This window comes from Orycteropus afer, unplaced genomic scaffold (assembly GCF_000298275.1).
Source record: "Orycteropus afer afer isolate SDZICR_OR568_19922 unplaced genomic scaffold, OryAfe1.0 scaffold00103, whole genome shotgun sequence".
Lineage (NCBI taxonomy): Eukaryota > Metazoa > Chordata > Mammalia > Tubulidentata > Orycteropodidae > Orycteropus > Orycteropus afer.
Window position 1 is genome coordinate 5,242,860 of NW_006921690.1, and position 18,753 is coordinate 5,261,612.

Below are 18,753 nucleotides of genomic sequence, written 5' to 3' on the forward strand. Positions count from 1 at the left end.
AGAACCCCAACAGTGGTTATGTTACATTACTGGGTTTATGGGTGATTCTTCTTCTTCTAACTTGGCTATGAATGGAAGAAGAGCAAGTGATAACACAGCAAGTAGTGTACAGCACGATCCATGAGGAAGGTCTAGTGCTTTGTTTGTTTGTTGTTTGTTTTTATTTTCCAATCCACTATCTACCAATTAATAGTTCCACAGCTCATGCCACCTGTCACTCACTATATGACTTTAATAACAGCCAGACTGGTCTAGTTCCTGTTCTATGAGACAAGTCCGCTGATCACACACACCTGGATGTCCCACCAATGTCTAATTGCTATAAAGGTTTCTAAACTTTTAAGTCCTGTACTTATCTTACTGTAGACAGGTAATAAGCAGTGTGGAACAGATGTGGGTCTGACACTACTATTTAATAGCAGACCACCAGATTCTAACTCTTTCATTGTTGCAACTACATAAAAATCTGTATGGCTGAATATTTGTGTAGGGAGTCTGAGAGTGAATTTTCCTTCTTTCAGAACTTTATTTTATTGTTGTTAAAAGATTGCCATGTGATAACTTTTTTTAAAAGAATGCTTTAACTTTTAAAGAAATGTAGGAAAGGGGAAGACCTAAAACAAACATAAACTCATTATTTAAGGCTTTTAAAAGAAAGATGGAAAGGTACTGTTGTTGCTAAACGGGAGGAAGAAGAGTGAGTGTGCTCAACTAAGTCCCTTTGCTCATTCTCATTTAGTGGCTTTAGACTTTGCCCCAGTTACCCCGTGTCGCTAGAATAATTCCCCAAGTCAAATTGCTCCATTTACCTGCTGCCCAAGGTTGTGCCCCAGATAAACCCAAAACCAAACCAAAATTAACCCTGTTGCCATAGAGTTGATTCCAACTCACGGTGCCCTATAAAACAGAGTAGAACTGCTCCATAGGGTTTGCAAGGCTGGAAATCTTTATGGAAGCAGACTGCCTCATCTTTCTCTCTCAGAGCAGTTGGTGGGTTCGAACCTTTCAGTTGGCAGCCAAGCACTTAAACACTGTGCCACGAGGGCTTTTTCCAGATTAACCCAACTCATCCTAAATTCTACCAGCACAATCCAAATTAATCCTTTCCTCGCAATACTTCTGTTGTATTGATTTGTTTTGGTTACGTGTTTATACATCTTTACTTTTGTTTCATTTTTCCATTTTCTCATGGATATTTTTCTGGCAGAAGAGATTCAACAGAACCTAGGAAAAGCAGAGACACTTGAAGCTAAGCTGCTGTAACATCAGCAGCTTCCTTCTGTAAATGAAAAGGTGGATTTCCAACAGCCCGATGGTCATGTAATAGGATATACTTCATGTAAAGGTAATTACACTTCCTGCTGCCCAGAACACTGGTGCTATCATCTTAAATTGCTCTAGGTGAGATCTCCAGGCTGTTTGGCCCCATAACACCTAGCAAAGATGCAATGGTGGTGATAAAAAGATATGTGGGGGGGAAGGTGCAATGCAATTAATTCCTTCTGGTTATCCTCAAACCTCCCCCCAAATAAATCATCAACACCAAAACAGTTTCAAATGTACCACAATCAGGAACTTAATTCTAGGAAAACTATCAAACCTCCTGCCCTCCATGATGTATACTGCTAAAAGACAATAAGGTGACTTTAAAAAGTCATGCTAACTTTTTTGACAAACAGAAAACAGCAGCTCATGATCCATCTGAAGTACAATTGAGTTCAACATAATTGGAATTCGTTACATACAGGAATAAAAATCTCACCTCAAAGTAGCAACCACTCATCTACCAAAACTAGCGCAGTTTAAAACAGCTGCTTTTTACCCCAGCAATCAGCCAGTGAGAAAATACATTACATTTTCTTATCAAGGTACAGATGGAAGGGCATTTCAGAAAAATACTGCAAGTAGAGCAGATGAGAAAAAGAAAACAATTTTCACATTTATCCTTCTTTCCAATCTTGTTGCCAACATCATATCCAAATCTCAACACCTTTCTCCTGAGTTATCCCCCAGCCTACTAACAGAATGCACATAATAAGCAACAAGTCAATGTTAGCTACTATGATATTGCCCAGGGACAAAAATGAGATGCATTGATACAATCACAAAGATTTACTGAGACCTACAGTATGCCAGGTCCTTTCTAGGCAATAACAGGTTAAGTCCCTGCGGTGCTCAAGCTGACAATGTAGTGATTTAAACTGAGGTTTCTTTGTCTCCAAGGCCTGTTGCTGCTAAGCAAGGTATTGCAAACTGAAATTTTGCATAAATATCCATAAATGTTTGTTGGCAGAAAGGTCAGAAAGATTTTAAGACCAGAAAAAATATAACAGGTTTAGGTATGATGAGAACATACCAGAAAATTCTCTTCCTTCTTTTATACACACCATAATTATCGTGTACCTGTCATGTATGTGCATTGCCCTGTGCTAAGATAAGTAAGACATGATCACAGCATTTAAGATACTGGCTCTCAAACCTTTGGGACTCTGCACACTCTCATACTCTAGAACTTACACTGCTGCTTCCACAGTTCCCATCTTTCAACAGTTTAATTGCTACTTCCTGCCCTGACAGCATTGTCAGGCTTTATAATATAATCTTCCCTTTTCCTCTGAACAAGTTGTCTTACTAGCCACTTAGCTCATTGTTTCTTCTAAAAGACATGGCTGTGACAACAGTGTGTATTCTCAGTTATAATAATTTTTACATATTAATCACAGCTGTAAAAGGAATTCCAGGACCCCAGTGTATCTGGGGCTACCTTTGGAGAACCATGCTCTAAGGAGCTCACAGTCTGATGGAGGAGATAGACCAGCATATCATGATGATGGTACAAAAGATGGGAGCAGAAAAGAAGGCATCTAATGTCTGTGGTAGAGAGTAGAGTGGGTGATAGGGAAGGTGACCTGAAGGACATAACACTTGAACTGAGTCTTAGGTGAAAGCCAAGCAGATAGGACTGGAGAGTTCCAAGAAGAAAGAATAACATGTGAGAAGGTAAAAAGGCATGAAAGGGCTTTTGGAGAACTGGAAGTCTGTTATCTATTGGAGGTGGTTCAGTAAGAACCCAGACTACGAAGCAATGGAATTGGATTGAGTTATGGGGAAGTACAAAAGGATTTAGGCAAATATATGTTTTATAAAAATCTCTGGATGGAAGATGAGATTGGTTTGAAGGAGGGCAAGACTGGAGGCAAAGGGGTCAGTTAGAAGGTGTGGCTATAGCAAGAACATACACAGAAGAAGAGAGGTCTGAAACAAGGTAGCAGAGACAGAAAGAGGAAAGAATTATGAGAGTGTTCAGAAATACAATGAGCAAGATTTAATAACCAACGAGATGAGAGGATGGAGAAAAATGATTCTCAGATTTCTGGCTCCAATAAATGGGTGGTATCACACTCATTAAAAGAGGAACTAAGAATGAGGATCAAGACTTGAGAGGAAATGATTATTTTGAAGAAGAAATACTGAGTTTTCAGTAGCTGTGGGAAGAGATGTCCAAAAAGCAATTGGCATATAATATTGGGCATGCTAGTCTTATCAGAAGAGAGCCAAGAATTTTTGCATCATCTGTACATCTGGTGGTAGAGTCTGGATGAAAAGAGAGGAACAGAGAAAAAAAAAAAAAAAAAAAAAACACTTATTCAGGACTAGGCAGTCAGGAAGTCTGGTGACTTTAACAGGAACCCTTTCCATGGAGGAGTAGGTGGTAGAAGAGGAGAGGAGTTAGTTAAGGAGTGAAGGAGACAATGAAATACAATTGAGTATAGGGGTTTTATTTAGTGACTATTATTGTCCAGGAAACCAGAGAAATTAAAGGAAAAAAATAATATGAGGAATCTGAAGATCTGTGTAGGATTCATAATACCAGTAGGGTTCTCATAAAATGTAGAAGTTTTGTGCTGATGGTATTTTAATTTTAGCTATGATTTCAGAACATATAATCCATGTCTCCTCTTCATACAACTCAAATGGTTGGATAATTGAATGGCAAGGTCACTCTTCTATTTAAAACCATGCAATGGCTTCCTGTTGCTTGCCAGATAAAGGCTGGAATCTGCCTCCTGCACCATCTGGCTCTACCTACATGTCCTGCCTAGGCTACTACTCACTCTCCCTTTGACTCCTGCCTACCACCCACAGGGCTTCTTCTCAGTTTCAGTAATGAACCACACTCCTTCCCGGAGCAAAGGACAGAGCTCATCTTCCCTTTTCACCAAATACCTATAGTCACTCCCAAATCCCTAGTCCTCTACCTGGTTATCTCCTATTTGCCCTTCTGATATTGACTCAAGTGACACTTCCTCGGGAAAATTTTCCCTGGCCATACTCTTCCTCACTCACCAAGTCAAGTCCTCTTCTTGACTCTTAGCTTCTACTCTGGGCTTCTACCTCATAGCACTCCTCTTCATTGGTAATTATATATCTATTCATATTAGTTTCATAGGACTTCTGTAACAAATTTCCACAAATTGGGTAACTTAAACAACATACCACCACTCAGCTGTCAGTTTGTCCTACTGGGGTGGCTTGCATGTTGCTGTGATGCTGGAAGCTGTCACTGGTATTTAAAATATCAGCAGAATTACCCCTTGTGAACAGATTTCAACAGAGCTTCCAGAAAAGACAAACCAGGAAGAAGGCTGCAGCAGTCTACTTCTGAAAAAATTGCTCACTGAAAATCTTAGGAATAGCAGCAGAACATTGTCAATAGTGCCAGAAGATGAGCCCCTCAAGTCAGAAGGCACTCAAAGACAATTGGGGAAGAGCTGCCTCCTCAAAGTAGAGTAGACCTTAATGATGTGGATGGAGTAAAGCTTTCAGAACCTTCAGTTGCCGATATGGCATGACTCAAAATGAGAAGAAACTGCTGCAAACATGGAATGTACAAAGTACGTGTCTAGGAGAACTGGAAGTTGTCAAAATTGAAATGGAGGCATAAATTGATAATCCTTGGCATTAGTGAGTTGAAATGGATTTGTATTGGCCATTTTGAATTGGACAATCATATAGTCTACTATACCAAGAATGATAAATTGAAAAATGAATAGTGTCACATTCTTCATTAAAAAGAACATTTCAAGATCTATCCTGAAGTGCAATGCTGTCAGTGACAAGGTAATATCCATATGCCTACAAGGAAGACCAGTTAATGCAACTATTATTCAAATTTAACAACCAACTGCTAAAGCTGAAGATTAAGAAATTGAAGATTTTTACCAACTTCTGCAATCTGACAATGATCCAACATGCAATCAAGATGTATTGATAATTACTGATGATAGGAATGCAAAAGTTGGAAACAAAGAAGGAAGATCAGCAGTTAGAAAATATGGCCTTGGTGATAGAAATGACACCAGAGATTGCATAGATGGATAGAATTTGCAAGACCAACAACTGTTCATTACAAATACCTTTTTCAACAACATAAATGGCAACTATGCACATGGACATCACTGGATGGGATACATGGGAATCAAATCAACTACTATGTCTGTGGAAAGAGACGATGGAGAAGCTCTTTATCATCAGTCAGAACAAAGCCAGAGGTCAAGTGCAGAACAGACCATCAATTACTCCTATGCAGGTTCAAACTGAAGCTGAATAAAATTAAAACATGTCTACAAGAGGCAACATACAACCTTGAGTATATCCTACCTGGATTTAGAGACCATCTAAAGAATAGATTCGGCACACTGAACACTAGTGACCAAAGACGAGATGAGTTGTGGATATTATACATGAAGAAAACAAAAGGTCTTTAAAAAGACAGGAAAGAAAGAAAAGATTGAAATCAGAAGAGACTCTGAAACTTTCTCTTAAACATACAGTAGCTAAAGTAAATGGAAGAAAGGATGACAGAAAAGTACAAGTCAGAAGATTTCCAAGGGCAACTTGAGAAGACAAAGCAAAGTAGTATAATGAAATGTGCACAAGTCCCAGAGTTAGAAAACCAAAAGGGAAGAACTTGCTTCATATTTCTCAAGCTGAACGAACTGAAGAAAAGTTCAAGCCTCAAGTTGCAATATTGAAGGATTCTCTGGGCAAAATATTGAATAACTCAGGAAGTATCAAAAGAAGGTGGAAGAAATACACAGAGTCAGCAAATCAAAATAATTTGTCAATGTTCAACCATTTCAGGAGGTAGCCTGTGATCAAGAAATGATGGTAATGAAGGAAGAAGCCCAAGATACACTGAAGGCATTAAGAAAAAAAGACTTCAGGAATTGACAGAATATCAATTGAAATGTTTCAACAGATATAGTGCTGGAGGTGCTCATTTGTCTATGCCAAGAGATTTAGAAGACAAATATTGTTTTAGTTCATTATTGTAAAAAGTCAACAAAAGGTTTATACATGGAAGGAATCTTTCTTTGTTGGTTACCAGGGGTAGGAAGGGAGGGGAGGGAACACTGCAAAAATAAAAATAAGAAATTTAGAAGACAGCTATCTGGCCAACTGGCTGGAAGAGACACATATTTGTGCCCATTCCAAAGAAAGGTGATCCAACAGAATGTGGAAATTATCTAACAATATCATTAGTATCACAAACAAGTAAACTTTTGCTGAATATAATTCAAAAACAGTTGCAGCACTACATTGACAAACTTCCAGAAATCCAAGCCAATTCAGAAGAGGCTACGGAGGAAGAACATCATTACTGATGTCAGATAGATCTTGGCTGAAAGCAGAGAATACCAAAAGATGTTTACCTGTGTTTTATAGGCTATACAAAGGAATTCAACTATGTGGATCATAACAAATTATGGGTAACATTGCAAAGAACGGGAATTCCAGAACACTTAATTGCTCATGAGGAACCAGCACATAGACCAAGAGGCAGGCGTCTGGACAGAACAAGGGAATATTGATTGGTTTAAAATCAGGAAAGGTGTGCTTCAGGGTTGTATTCTTGCACCACACTTAATCAATCTGTATGCTGAGCAAATAATCTGAGATGTTAGAATATAAGAAGAATGTGGCATCATGATTGGAGGAAGACTCATTAACAGTTGGCGATATGCAGATGACACAACCTTGCTTGTTAAAAGCAAAAAGGAGTCAAAGCACTTACTGATGTAGGTCAAAGACAACAGCTTTCAGTATGAAGAAAACATAAAAACTCTTCAACATAAAGGGAACAAAAATCCTTCCAACTGGACCGATAAGCAACATCATAATAGATAGAGAAAATATTGAAGTTATCAACCATTTCATATTACTTGGATCCACAGTCAATGCCCATGGATACAGCAGTCAGAAAGTCAACAACTTATTTCACTAGGCAAATCTGCTGCAAAATCTCTCTTTAAAGTTTGAAAACCAAAGCTATCACTTTGAATACTAAGGTGCACCTGAGCCAAGTCATGATAGTTTCAAACATGTAATATGCATGTGGGAGCTGGATAATGAATAAGGGAGACCAAGAAGAATTGATTCCTTTGAATTATAGTGTTTGCAAAACATATTAAATATACCACAGACTGCCAGAAGAATGACCAAATCTATTGTGGAAGAAGTACAGCCAGAATTCGCCTTAGAAGCGAGGATGGCGAGACATCACCTCGTGCATTTTGTACATATTATCAAGAGTGACCAGTCCCTGGAGAAGGACACCATGTTTGGTGAAGCAGAGTGTCAGCGAAAAGAAGAAAACACTCAACAAGATAGACTGACACAGTGGCCGCAGCAACGGGCTCCAACATAGCAACAACCGTGAGGATGGTGCCGGGCCGGGCAGTGTTTCATTCTGTTGTATACAGGCACGCTATGAGTCAGAACCAACTCAATGGCATCTAACAAAAAAAAAAAAAAAGATGTTTATTTATTTAAGTTCTGAAGACGAGAAGTTCAAAAACTGGCTGTCAGCAGTATTGATTCTTTCTGCAGTTTCTGAGGGAGAATCTGTTCCATGTCCCTCTCTTAACTTCTGGTGTACGTGGCAACCCTTGATGTGCGTTGGCTTGTAGACACATCACTCCAATCTCTCCCTCCACCATCACACATGGCATTCTCCCTGTGTATCTATCTACCTCTCTCTCTCTCTCTCTCTCTCTCTTTCTCTTCAGTGTATTAACATCTGAAAGTTAGTTTAAATACATCAAAAAATAAGATGGACTGCTTTATGGAGAGACAAGTATATGTTAAAGCAAATAGAGTAAAAATGTTAGTTGTACCAACTAGGTGGTGGTATTGGAGCGTTCAATGTATACTTCTTTCAACTCTTCTACATGTTTGAGAATTTAATAATAAAATGTTCAAGGAGGAAAAGGACTGCATGGTAGAGCTGAAAATAGATTGACTTTGTAATCTGGTTCTAAATCCCAGCTCTACATTTACAAACAATGTGCCCTTAGGCAAGTTAGTTTCTTTAATGTTTTCCCAATCATAGTTTCCTCCCATCAAAATGGGCAAGAAGTATCCCAGTGCTGTCATGGGGATTAAATAAAACTCTTGATCCAGTGACTAACACAACAGTAGCTGTTTCATACATGTTAGCTCTCTTATTCTATTTCAGCAAATCTACAAAGACAAACCAAAAACCCATTGCCATCAAATCAATTCTGACCGATAGCAACCCTATAGGACAGAGTAGAACTGCCCCACAGGGTTTCCCAGGCTTTAAATTTGTATGGAAGCAGGCTGCCACATTTTTCTTCTGTGGAGCAACCAGTGGATTGGAACCAGTGACCTTTTGGTTTGCATCTGTGCACTTAACCACTGTGCCACCAGCACACCTATAGACTAGGACAAATCTTCAATAAAACAAAAAAATAAAGAAAGAAAGAATCTTGTAATTTTTTTCTCTTGCTACATCCCATAGGAAATTAAAGGAATAAATTAATTGTGCTATTTTCATAGGTAAAGACTCTGACCTTCCATCAGTAGGACACTTGAGCCCCATGTCTGTGGAGCCTAATAGATCTACACTATTGACACTTGTTCACTCTATCTCCCAATGGCCAATGTTATATTTTCTGAGAGCTAGCCCAGGTTAGCAACAAAGTCACAACAGGAGGAAAGATGGGGAACACTGGCAGAATTCTAAATAGCACATTGAAGCTGAGACTCCCAGACCCCTTCCTAGATGTGCAAGGAAAAGAACCAACCAGACAGGCCTTGAGATCTGTGAAAGCCTCTGACACTGGGTCAGAGGTGGTAGTCGTGAGATTGCCTTTGCTTTTAGCAAAATTACATGAACTGAGCGTGGCCTTAGGATAAATAAAAGCCTCCAATCAATAGTAATAGTGTGTATGTCACTAAGAACTGTCAAACAGGCCAACACATGAACTTTGCATCTCTAGGTTTGCTAGGTGGAAGAAAGGAATCCATTAATAACACCACCAAACAAGAAGGAGATGGTGACAACTGGAAACCAGAAAAATTACATCATTTACTGCCAGAAAAAAAAACAATACTCAACCAAGAAAATGAAGTCTGACATCTTAAAATCAATGAAAGCGTTAACTATATCTCACAATGAGATCTTAATGGAAATTGCAATTTTTTTTAGAAAGCATCTCTGTGTGTCTACTAGATCAAATACCTGGTACCATACATTCAAGCTGTTTCAGGTTGTCTAAGTCAAATCTAACCTCCACCCTCGCTACCTTGAAATCTTGTTTACCTTTTATGTGATTATAAACTCATATAATTGATTGGCCTACTAAGCCTAGACTTTGAACTTCTCAGAGACATCCTGCGCTTATTGTGTAAGCTATCCCACATCTAGCCCAGGACCGTATGTGAACAGGAACAGAGGTGTGCTGGAGCCAGGTCATATTGGAGCTGAGCATCTCTTCCCAAATCATTTGTCATATTGGTAGCCTGAAGTCAGCCATAGTGGGAATATTCATACCACAGAAATTGGCCAAAATTACTAATCAGACCACTTGTCATCACTGTCTTTCATAAAACCAGCTTAACCAGCACATAAACCTGTCTTTTACTGCAGTGAGGGAAGAGACAAATTTTGGGAAGCTTACTCTGCCCACACCACCTTATTTAAAAGTACCCTCCACCAAGAGTCATGACTGAAGTGGTGAGCCTAGGAAGCCATTTTTGTCCCACGTGCCCCTTCTCATCTGGCCTCTGCTAGTTGGATGCGGGATTGATCCCTGGCCATTCTGGCCAGCCTGAGGCAGCCTGATTCTCCCTCCTGGGAATGTGGAACTGGAACAGGCTGGGTGATGGGGGCTTAAACTGCAAAGTTTTGCCAACTCTGGCTGCAGTGAGCACCAAAACAAGCAAAAGCCCTGTGCAAGGTTTAGTCAGCAGGACTAAGAAGTTACAGGTAAGCAGAGAAAGGAGTCTACAGGAAGAGGATGAAGAAAGGACCAACCAGGGAGGAAGAGGCAGAGGCAAGAAGCCACCGGGCCCATGAGATATAAAGCAAGTAAACTCGGCCTTTTATTGTCTGGCAAAGCAATATCATGGAGCAGAGTGAGGGCTGTGGAATCAAACTGTCTATGTTCAAATCCTGGGGCTGACACATAACCATGTGACAGTGGTTAAGTTATTCAGTGCCTCAGTTCCCTCTTCTGAAACATGGGGACAATAGTAGAACCTACTTAATAGCACTTCTGAGAGAATCAAATGAGCTAATACAAATACTTAATGTCAGTAAGTCTTAGCTATCGCTAATAAATTGATATTATTTCTATCAATTAACTATGGTACCCACTGACCCAGTTATACTTCATTTCTATTCTGAATATATCTCATGGATTCCCCCGATGACCAAGAGGCCCATACTTGAGCTAGGTTTGTTGTGAAGCTAAGGCTTATGTGTATCCTCTAAGTAACCTGTTTCCTGAATCACAGAATATGATACAAATCCTTGGACCACTATGTAACCCTCAGCAAATGTTTTCCTCAACCCTCTCTTAGGAGTGATATAAGAGACTCAAACATAAAGAAAGTAAAAGCTTCAAAAACGGTAAAGTACTGTACTAAACTCAGGGAACTATTATCCCTGTAGGAAAAACTAAAGATAATACATTAGCCGTTCTGTTGCTAGCTGCCATCTAACTGACTCCTGATTCATGGTGACCCCATTCACAATGGGATTTGACTGCTGTGATCCATAGGGTTTTCATCAGCTGATTCTTTGCAAGCAGATCGCCACAAAGCCTTTTTTCCCAGCCCACTTGTTTAGTTGGTCTTAGTTTGTGTTCCTAGTCTAGAAGCGCCACTGAAAACTGTTCAGCAGTGTAGCAGCACTTAAGCCTCCACCGATAGACACAGATGGTGGCTGTGCATGAGGCGCCCTGGTCAGGACTCAAAGCTGGATCACCCACGCAGAAGGCAAAAAGTCCACCACTGAACCACCACTGCCCTACACATTAGCCATGTTGATGTTGTTGTTAGGTGCCATCGAATTGGTTCCAACATACAGCAACCTATATGCAACAAAACAAAACACTGCCCAGGCCTGCACCATCTTCATAATTCTTGCTCTACTTGAGCCCATCATTGCAGCCACTGAATCAATCCATCTCGTTGAGAGTCTTCCCCCTTTTCGCTGACTCTCCACTAGTGTTTCACTGCTATTCAGGAGGTTTTCACTGGCCAATTCTTTGAGAAGTGGATGGCCCCTTTCTCCTTCCCAGTCTCTCTTAGACTGGAAGCTCCACTGAAACCTATCCACCATGTTGAACCTGCTCATATCTGAAATACTGGTGGCACAGCCTCCAGCCTCACCGCAACGCACAAGCCACCAGAGTATGACAAACTGACAGATCCATTGCCATAGGAAAAACAAAAACACATATTTAAACTATCATTTTTATGCTAGACCGGAGACAAGAAATCATTCCCCATTATACTAAAGAAAAGGTCTGCATTCAGTTGAATTCACCAGGTTGATTGATGTTCACATCCAGTATTAATAAGATAATAACAGGGAAGTGCCAAAGACAAGCTCCATGATGCTGATTCTTGAATATACTTTTCATCCAGTTTAATTATATGCAAAATAAAGCTCACAACCCAGATCCTTCTATTCGTCTCAAAACAAAGACTCATTATTTGATTATAAAATATGTAGGTTCTAGAGACATTTTTGCTCAGCTCTTTTCAACAAAAACTTATAAGCTGTGCTATTAATTTCAACACACTTTCTTCTCAGACTTCACATTTTTCTTCAGCCGTCCTTGCTACACTGTTGACATCTGATAAATAAAAACACAAGTGACAGAGAAACAGCATTCATTACCAGGAACAGATGAAGTGGGTAGGTGTGGGAGACCTAGATTCATTCTAGGAACCTAATTTTATATTTTACATTGAAAGAGTAAAGTCAGAAACATTCTAAACCTTCCTATTGACCAATGCTGCATAAATACCAAAGCCATTTTGTGTTTCTGACTTCAGGAGATTTTATTTCAAACTAAGAATAGATTTAACACATATAAATCAAACTCAAATTCCCCTCTCGTGGTCAGGATGCATTAGGCAAAGTCTCGCCTGAGTGGGCAGGCAGCAGGTGCAGCAATGACCTTGGGCTAAATGCTCAAGGCAACTACTTGGCCTTATTTACATCTACATTAGCTGGTTTAAACACAGTGTTGATCTACATTCTATTTGGTGTTTAAAAGGGTCCATGATTTTCCTTAAACATCTGTAGAAGTATTTTCCAGAGAAGGAGGCAAAGGAAGTAAGGGGAATGGGGAGAACAGTCTAAGAAGATTTTTTAACCGGTAGGTTTGAATCTGACATGTGGTTCTTAAGACTGTTTCCTTCACAGCAAAGCCTTTTCCACGTTTCAGTGCAATGTTCAAATTTTCTTATAACGAAAACTGAGCATGGAAAAAGGGATACAATATAGAGTTAAGTGAAAAAAGCAAGGTACTAAACATTAGATTCTTTATTCTTTAAAATCAAATCAAGTGATATCTTTTTACAGTAAAACCTGCAAAAGCCAGAATCTGTATATGGCAAAAACCTGTCAGAGAGAAGGAAAACACAAGTATTTTCCAGTAAAACGTACAACCGAAATGGTAAGGCTTCACTGTCAAAGACAGAAAACTTGGAAGACCCAGAAAAACAAAGCAGTCCTGTCAAGGTCTGGCTCTCACAGGTTTCACTGTATACATGGATAGAAGCATTTATATTTTTAAAAAGTCTAGAAGGTCCCATCACACTTGTCAGCACAACTCTACAGAATTGCAGTGGGGCCAACAAGACCTTCTGCATTTTACTGCATACACTTGTGTATTGTTTAAATTTATTTGAATATATATTACTTTTATAATTTTTAAAAAGCCAGTGAAGATTTTAAATTAGCTAGGCTCCAAAGTGGAACCATGTTAGCACAATATGAGAAAACACTTCCCTTTTCAAGAGGAGAGTTTTCTGGTCCTTAACTGGTCTTGTCTCTAATGTAGGAAAAGGTAAGAAATGCAGTTGGCGTAAACATCTGCTTGTTGTTGTTGTTGTTGCTATGTGCCGTCGAGTCAGACCCAACTCATAGCGACCCCTCCTTGGGTTTCCGAGGCAGTATCCCTACGGAAGGTAGATTACCCCATCTTCCTTCCGAGGAGTGGCTGGTGGGTTTGAACTGCCAGCCTTCTGGTTAGCAGTCAAGTGCCTTAGGCACTATGCTACCAGAGCTCCTAAACATCTGCTTAGAGGATCATAAACATCCAGCCAGAGGGATTGAGGAAGAAAGGGAGGCACTGAGGCTCTTACTCACAAAGGAGAAAACTAAGGTCTTGAGAAGTTAAGTGACTTGATAAGTAGCAAACAGTCAGCCAGTGGCGACTTCAGTCTTCTGAACCTGCCCTGCACAATTTCCCATATCACAGGTTATTCTCCCTAAACCTAGACCAAATCTCTGTCCTAACGTTCAGGACCACTGATAGGTTTTGAGAATAAGAAGATGTACCAGAAGCACTTGTTAGATTTTATTTTACTAAAGAAATCCATGAATGATAATCAATTCAATCTGTAAGACCTTAAGAGAAAAACGATACCAGTTCTATACAAACCGATATACTCGCAGAAAAGAGGAGAGGATGCTTCCCTGCTACTTGTCTTATTTTGCCAAAATAAGACAAAGACATTTCAAGACAAGTAAACTGCATACCAATATTCCTCATGAACACAGACTCAAAAAAATCTGTAACAAAACACTAGAAAATCAAATTCAGCAATATATAAATAGGAATATACATTATGACCAAATGCATTTCTCCTAAGAATGTAAGGTTGGTTCAACATTCTAAAATCAGCCAATGTCATCTTTTTACAGATAAACCATGTGATCATCTCAATAGACATAGATAAAACATTGGCCAAAATTCAATGCCCATTAAAAAATTCATAGCAACTTAGGAACAGAAGGGAATTCTAAACCTGGTAAAAGGTATACAAAAGGTCCAGCTCACACTTAATAGTGAAAGACTGAATGTTTTCTCCCTAAAACTGAGAAAAACTCAAGGATATCCACTCCTATTGCTCCTATTCAACAACATATTGGAAGTCTTAGCCAATGCAATAAATCAAGACAAAGAAAAGGAAGAAAAAAAACTCTTATTCACAAAGAACTTGATTGTTTATTTGGAAAAAAATCCCAAAGATTCCACAAAATGCTGCTAGAACTAAAGTGAGTTTAGAAGAGTGACAAGATACAAGATTAATATTATAAAAATCCTATCTCTGTATACTAGCAAGATTTCAAAGTAGCATGTACCAAAACACTGACAAACATGAAATGTATATGTGCAAAATTTGTATGCTGAGAAACGCTGATGAAAGAAATTAAAGAATACCTAAGTAAACAAAGAGTGATATCATGCCCAAGGATAAAAATTTTAATATAATTAAGATGTTAATCCTCCCCAATTGATCTAAATTCAATGAAATCTCAATCAAAATCTCACCAGACTCTTCTTTGTAAAGAATGACAAGATGATTCTAAAAATCTATATGGAAAAGCCTTAGACATAGGATTGTCAAGTCAATTTTGAGAACAAAAAACAAAATTGGAGCACTCATGATAACTGATTTCAAGACCTGCTATAAATAAACAAAATTGAGCAGGGGATCTCAACTGAGGGTGGCTTTGCCTCTCAGGGGACATTTATTAATATCTTGAGACATGTTTGGCTGTCACACTTGTGGGAGGTGGTACTACCTTGAAGTGGTTAGAAATCAAAAATGTTGCTAAATGTCCTACAACGAACGGGTCATTCCCCCACAACAAAGCATTATTCAGCCCAAATGCCAATAATGTCAAGGTTAAGATAAGATACCTTGAGTTAGGAAAATTAAGACACTGTTGTATTGGCATTAGAAGAAAATTACAGATCAATGGAACAGAACAGAGTCTAAAAATAGACCCACACATATATAGTGCCAAGGAATTCAGTGGAACAAGGACAGTCTTTCAATAAATGGTGTGAGGGCAATTGAACACCCAAATGAAGAAAAAATAATAACCTCAGCACTGATATTGCATATATTCAAAAATTAACATGAAATAAATCATACACATAAAATTAAAAATAAAAAAACTATAAAACTTCTAGAAGAAAGCATGAAGAAAATCTTTATGACCCTGGTTAGGCAAAGAGTTCTATGCTAGAACAACAACAAAGCACAAATATAAGATAAAAAGTCAATAAATAGGAATTTATAATAATTGGTAACTGCTGCTTTTTGAAAGACATTGTTAGTAAATGAAAAGACAAGACATAAACTGGGAGAAAATATTTGCAAAACACATATTTGATAAAGGACCTGTCTCCAGAATATATAAAGAAAGATCAAGAAACATGCTAAACCTTTTTTAATTTTTAAAAAAATTAATAAGGAGCTCTGGTAGCATGGTGTCTAAGCCACTTGTGACTGCTAATCGGATGGCTGGCGGTTCAAACCCACCAGCCACTCCTCAGAAGGAAGGTTGGGCAATCTACTTCCGTAGTTATACTGCCTCATAAACCCAAGGAGGGGTCGCTATGAGTTGGGCCAACTCGATGGCACATAACAACAACAACAATAACAAAAGACTCAATAATAAGAAAGCCAACAACTCAATTTTTTTTAAATGAGAAAAAAATTGAATAGCACTTCACTAAAGAAGAAATACAGATGACAAATAAGCACATGAAAAAATGTGCAACAGTATATATATGGAAGGAAACTTTCTTTGTTGGTTACCAGGGATGGGAGGGGAGGGGAAAGAACACTGCAAAAATAAAAATAATAATAATTTTTTAAAAAAGATAGAAAAGATGTGCGACATCACTAGTAATTAGAGAAATATAAACTGAAACCACAATGATATACCACTAAACAACTATTAAAATGTCTGAAACTTAAAAACAACAACTGACAATATCAAATGCTGGTTAGGATACTAAGCAACTGGAACTCTCATATATTGCTGTTGGGAATGCAAAATGGTACAGCTATTTTGGAAAATAGTTGGTAGTTTCTTATAAAACTAAAAATACACCTAATATACAACCTAGTAAACTCACACCCATAAGAAACAAAAACATAGGTGCACACGAAGCCTTTTACACCAAAAACTGGAAACAATCCAAATGTCTATCAACTTGTGAATGGAAAAATTAATGCAGCAGAACACTACACTGTAATAAAAATTAAAAGTAAAAAAAGGCCGAATTAGTGATAGATGCAGCAATGTGGATGATACTTCAGAACAGTATGCTAAGTGTAAGAAACCAGACACAGAAGGTTACATGCTATATGGTTCCATTCATATAAGCTTCTGGGAAAGGCTGAAGTATTGGTGGTTGCCAGAGACTGCGTATGGAGGGGCAGAGGATTGGCTGCAAAGGGGATAAAACATAATTTGTGGGGTGACAGAAATATTCTATATGAACAAATCAGCCTAATAAGAAATATAACCAGAATGTTCCTTAGAAGTGAGGATGACATTCACTTTGGGATCTGATGTAATTTTCTGATGCGTTGTAAATCCTAATCTCTATGATGTTAACAAGGCAGAATTAAAGGCAGTTATGTTAATGAGTTAATGGATAACACTGAGAAGAATGGGAATTCCAGAACACTTGCTCATGAGGAACCCGAACACAGACCAGGAGGCCGTCATTCGAACAGAAGGGGACACTGCACGGTTTAAAATCAGGAAGGGAGTGTCTCAGCGTTGAAAGTTGTACCCTTTCACCATGATTATTCAATCTGTGTGCTGAGCAAATAATCTGAGAAGCTGGACTGTATGAAGAAGGACATGGCATCAGGATTGGAGGAAGAATCATGAACAACCTGTGATATGCAGATGACACAACCTTGCTGAAAGTGAAGAGGACTTGAAGCACTTACTAATGAAAATTACAGACTACAGTCTGCAGTATGGATTACACCTCAATATAAAGAAAATTAAAATCCTCAGCAGCATCATGATATATGGAGAAAAGATTGAAGTTGTCTAAGACTTCATATTACTTGGTTCCACAATCAAGACCAATGGAAGCAGTAGTCAAGAAATCAGACAACGTCTGTAAATTTTCACCCAAATCACAATTTAAAAAAAAAAAAAACAATTATTGAAATAAAAGAGCTGAAGAGAAGATTGGCTTGGGAAGACAAAGTAAAGTATTATAATGAACTGTGCAAACACCTGAAATTAGGAAACCGAAGGGGAAGAACATGCTCGGTATTTCTCAAGTTGAAAAAACTGAAGAAAAAATTCAAGCCTCAAATTGCAATATTGAAGGATTCTATGGGCAAAATATTGAATGATGCAGGAAGCATCAAAAGAAGATGGAAGGAATATACAGAGTCACTGTACAAAAAAGAATTGGTCAATGTTCAACCATTTCAGGGGATAGCATATAATCAAGAACCCATAGTATCGAAGGAAAAAGTCCAAGCTGCATGAAGAAATTAGTGAAAAACAAGGCTCCAGGAACTGATGGGATACTCATTGAGATGCTTCAACAAATGGATGCAGTGTTGGAGTGGCTTACTCATTTATGTGAAGAAATTTGGAAGACAATTACCTGGCCAACTGGTAGAGATCCTTATTTGTGCCCATTCCAAAGAATGGTGATCTAACAGAATGCGGAAATTATTTAACAATATCATTAATATCACAGGCAACTAAATTTTGCTGAAGATAATTCAAAAGCAGTTGCAGTAGTATATTGACAGGGAACTGCCAGAAATTCAAGTAGGATTCGGAAGAAGACATGGAATGGGGAATTAGTGCTGATGCCAGATGGATGTGGCTTAAAGCAAAGAATACCAGAAACATATTTACTTAAGTTTTATTGACTATACAAAGGCATTTGACTATGTGAATCATAACAAATTATGGGTAACGTTGGGAAGAATGGGAATTCTCCCTAAATTTTTTGTCCCGTGTGCTCTACTATACATGGCTATATTTGCGACACATATAAATACATATGTAGAAATTTAAAAAAAGAAATCAGACAATGTATTGCACTGGGGCAAATCTGCTGCAAAAGACCTCTTTCAGTGTTGAAGAGCAAAGATGTCTCTGAAGACTAAGGTGCACCTAATCCGAGCCATCATGTTTTCAATTGCCTCATATGCATGTGAAAGCTGGATAATGAATAAGGAAGACCAAAAAAGAGTTGGTGTTGGCAAAAAATACTGAAAGTACCATGGACTGCCAGAAGAACTAACAAATCTGTCCCAGAATAACTGAGGCAGAATGCTGCTTGGAAGTGAGAATGGCTAGACTTCCTCTCACCCATTTTGGCCATGTTGTCAGAAGGGACCATTCCT